General features: G+C 52.9%; 1 pseudogene; it reads right to left on the bottom strand.

Moving 5' to 3' along the window:
• Positions 1-399: 399 nt before the first annotated feature.
• Positions 400-4,754, bottom strand: LOC124030491 (annotated as a pseudogene).
• Positions 4,755-4,760: the final 6 nt, after the last annotated feature.

Genomic DNA, 4,760 nt, shown 5'->3' with positions numbered 1-4,760 from the left:
TGGAACATTGCTGCTATAACAGCCTCCACTCTTCTAGGGAAGGCTTTTCCACTAGATGTTGGAACATTGCTGCTATAACAGCCTCACTCTTCTGGGAAGGCTTTCCACTAGATGTTGGAACATTGCTGCTATAACAGCGTCCACTCTTCTGGGAAGGCTTTCCACTAATGTTGAACATTAGTTGCCAAGGTCAGCCTCCACTCTTCCTGGGAAGGCTTTCACTCTGATGTTGGAACATTGCCAAGTGGGACTGTTTGGTCTGTGCCACAAGCATTAGTGAGGTCGGGACACTGATGTTAATGATTAGGCCTGGCTTGCAGTTATGTTCCATTTTTGCATTACAAAGGTGTTCAATGGTTGGAGGTCAGCTCTTGTGCAGGCAAGTGGCTGTGTCTTTACCTTGTTGGTTTTACTTTCTTGTCGTTGTGTATGCCCTCTGGGATGGAGGGGGCAGAGGACTTCATCCAGGTAGGAACCGTCATCATCCAGCAACAATCATCCCCTAGGGCATCCAGCTCTGACAACACACAACAACATCATCCTCTAGGCATCCAGCTCTGACAACACACAATGCAAACATCAACCAGCTGTAGACCCACACCCCTACCTGCTGTTAGATCCACACCCTACCCTACCTGCTGTGAGATCCACACCTCTACCCTACCTGCTGTTAGATCCAATAACCTCACCCCTACCTGCTGTTAGATCCACACCCCTACCTGCTGTTAGATCCACACCCCTACCCTACCTGCTGTTAGACCCACACCCCTACCTGCTGTTAGATCCACAGCCCTACCTGCTGTTATATCCACACCCCTACCCTACCTGCTGTTAGACCCGCACCCCTACCTGCTGTTAGATCTACACCCCTACCCTACCTGCTGTTAGATCCACACCACTACCTGCTGTTATATCCACACCCCTACCTGCTGTTAGATCCACACCCCTACCTGCTGTTAGATCCACACCCCTACCTGCTGTTATATCCACACCCCTACCTGCTGTTAGATCCACACCCCTACCTGCTGTTAGATCCACACCCCCCTACCTGCTGTTAGATCCACACCCCTACCTGCTGTTAGATCCACACCCCTACCTGCTGTTAGATCCACACCCCTACCTGCTGTTAGATCCACACCCCTACCTGCTGTTAGATCCACACCCCTACCCTACCTGCTGTTAGATCAACACCCCTACCCTACCTGCTGTTAGATCAACACCCCTACCTGCTGTTAGATCCACACCCCTACCTGCTGTTAGATCCACACCCCTACCCTACCTGCTGTTAGATCAACACCCCTACCTGCTGTTAGATCCACACCCCTACCTGCTGTTAGATCCATACCCCTACCTGCTGTTAGATCCACACCCCTACCCTACCTGCTGTTATATCCACACCCCTACCCTACCTGCTGTTAGATCCACACCCCTACCCTACCTGCTGTTAGATCCACACCCCTACCCTACCTGCTGTTAGACCCACACCCCTACCTGCTGTTAGATCCACACCCCCTACCTGCTGTTATATCCACACCCCTACCTGCTGTTAGATCTACACCCTACCCTACCTGCTGTTAGATCCACACCCCTACCTGCTGTTAGATCTACACCCCTACCCTACCTGCTGTTAGATCCACACCCCTACCTGCTGTTAGATCTACACCCCTACCCTACCTGCTGTGAGATCCACACCCCTACCCTACCTGCTGTTATATCCATTATCTCTATCCTACCGGCTGTTAGGATCCACACCCCTACCTGCTGTTAGATCCACACCCCTGCCCTGCTGTGCAGATCCACACCCTACCCTACCTGCTGTTAGATCCACACCCTACCCTACCGGGCTGTTAGATCCACACCCCTACCAGCTGTTAGATCCACACTCTACCGGCTGGGTTAGATCCATTACCCCACCAACGCTGTTAGATCCACACCCCTACCCTACCGGCTGTTAGATCCACACCCTACTAGATCCACACTACCTGCTGTTAGATCCACACCCACCTACCCTGCTGTTAGATCCACACTCACCCTACCCTGCTGTTAGATCCACACCCCTACCCTACCTGTTAGATTCACACCCTACCTGCTGTTAGATCCACACCCCTACCCTACCTGCAGTTATGGTTCACACCCCCTCACTCGCTGTTAGATCCACACCCTACCCTACCTGCTGTTATATCCACACCCTACCCTACCTGCTGTTATATCCACACCCTACCCTACCTGCTGTTAGATCCACACCCCTACCCTACCTGCTGTTAGATCCACACCCCTACCCTACCTGCTGTTATATCCACACCCCTACCCTACCTGCTGTTAGATCCACACCCCTACCCTACCTGCTGTTAGATCCACACCCCTACCCTACCTGCTGTTATATCCACACCCCTACCCTACCTGCTGTTAGATCCACACCCCTACCCTACCTGCTGTTAGATCCACACCCCTACCCTACCTGCTGTTAGACCCACACCCCTACCTGCTGTTAGATCCATACCCCCTACCTGCTGTTATATCCACACGCCTACCTGCTGTTAGAGCCACACCCCTACCCTACCTGCTGTTATATCCACACCCCTACCCTACCGGCTGTTAGATCCACACCCCTACCTGCTGTTAGATCCACACCCCTACCTGCTGTTAGATCTACACCCCTACCCTACCTGCTGTTAGATCCACACCCCTACCCTACCGGCTGTTAGATCCACACCCCTACCGGCTGTTAGATCCACACCCCTACCGGCTGTTAGATCCACACCCCTACCCTACCGGCTGTTAGATCCACACCCCTACCCTACCGGCTGTTAGATCCACACCCCTACCGGCTGTTAGATCCACACCCCTACCTGCTGTTAGATCCACACCCCTACCTGCTGTTAGATCCACGCCCCTACCTGCTGCTAGATCTACACCCCTACCTGCTGTTAGATCCACACCCCTACCTGCTGTTAGATCCACACCCCTACCTGCTGTTAGATCCACACCCCTACCCTACCTGCTGTTAGATCCACACCCCTACCCTACCTGCTGTTAGATCCACACCCCTACCCTACCTGCTGTTAGATCCACACCCCTACCCTACCTGCTGTTAGATCTACACCCCTACCCTACCTGCTGTTAGATCCACACCCCTACCCTACCTGCTGTTAGATCCACACCCCTACCTGCTGTTAGATCCACACCCCCTACCTGCTGTTAGATCCACACCCCTACCTGCTGTTAGATCCACACCCCTACCCTACCTGCTGTTAGATCCACACCCCTACCCTACCTGCTGTTAGATCCACACCCCTACCTGCTGTTAGATCCACATCCCTACCTGCTGTTAGATCCACACCCCTACCTGCTGTTAGATCCACACCCCTACCTGCTGTTAGATCCACACCCCTACCTGCTATTAGAGCCACACCCCTACCCTACCTGCTGTTATATCCACACCCCTACCCTACCGGCTGTTAGATCCACACCCCTACCTGCTGTTAGATCCACACCCCTACCTGCTGTTAGATCTACACCCCTACCGGCTGTTAGATCCACACCCCTACCTGCTGTTAGATCCACACCCCTACCTGCTGCTAGATCTACACCCCTACCTGCTGTTAGATCCACACCCCTACCTGCTGTTAGATCCACACCCCTACCTGCTGTTAGATCCACACCCCTACCTGCTGTTAGATACACACCCCTACCCTACCTGCTGTTAGATCCACACCCCTACCCTACCTGCTGTTAGATCCACACCTCCTACCCTACCTGCTGTTAGATCCACACCCCTACCGGCTGCTAGATCTACACCCCTACCGGCTGTTAGATCCACACCCCTACCTGCTGTTAGATCCACACCCCTACCCTACCTGCTGTTAGATCCACACCCCTACCCTACCTGCTGTTAGATCCACACCCCAACCCTACCTGCTGTTAGATCCACACCCCAACCCTACCTGCTGTTAGATCCACACCCCTACCTGCTGTTAGATCCACACCCCAACCCTACCTGCTGTTAGATCCACACCCTACCTGCTGTTAGATCCACACCCCTACCTGCTGTTAGATCCACACCCCTACCTGCTGTTATATCCACACCCCTACCCTACCTGCTGTTATATCCACACCCCTACCCTACCTGCTGTTAGATCCACACCCCTACCTGCTGTTAGATCCACACCCCTACCCTACCTGCTGTTAGATCCACACCCCTACCCTACCTGCTGTTAGATCCACACCCCTACCCTACCTGCTGTTAGATCCACACCCCTACCCTACCTGCTGTTAGATCCACACCCCCCTACCTGCTGTTAGATCCACACCCCTACCCTACCTGCTGTTATATCCACACCTCCTACCTGCTGTTAGATCCACACCCCTACCCTACCTGCTGTTATATCCACACCCCTACCCTACCTGCTGTTAGATCCACACCCCTACCTGCTGTTAGATCCACACCCCTACCCTACCTGCTGTTATATCCACACCCCTACCTGCTTCCAGGTCATCCTCATCTATGTCAGGAGTTCCGTAGCTGCGACTCAGAGACTCCTGAACCTCGTTGGCATCCTCCATCATATCCTCCAGCTGATCCTGTAGGTCCTACACCACATTACACACGATGAAGAAGCTCCACAGCGTATAATGTGAGAGAACTGATATAATCACATTAAATTAGTTACTTCTATCTGATCAGTCTTCACATCCTTGTAAGCTCTCTTCATCTCTTTAGCTCCAATCTTCATAGCCTCCACCTGGGAACCAACAATACA

Source organism: Oncorhynchus gorbuscha, unplaced genomic scaffold (genome assembly GCF_021184085.1).
Source record: "Oncorhynchus gorbuscha isolate QuinsamMale2020 ecotype Even-year unplaced genomic scaffold, OgorEven_v1.0 Un_scaffold_12102, whole genome shotgun sequence".
Taxonomy (NCBI): domain Eukaryota; kingdom Metazoa; phylum Chordata; class Actinopteri; order Salmoniformes; family Salmonidae; genus Oncorhynchus; species Oncorhynchus gorbuscha.
The sequence above is the reverse complement of the archived record's forward strand: the minus strand, read 5'-3'. Positions and strand labels throughout refer to the sequence as shown.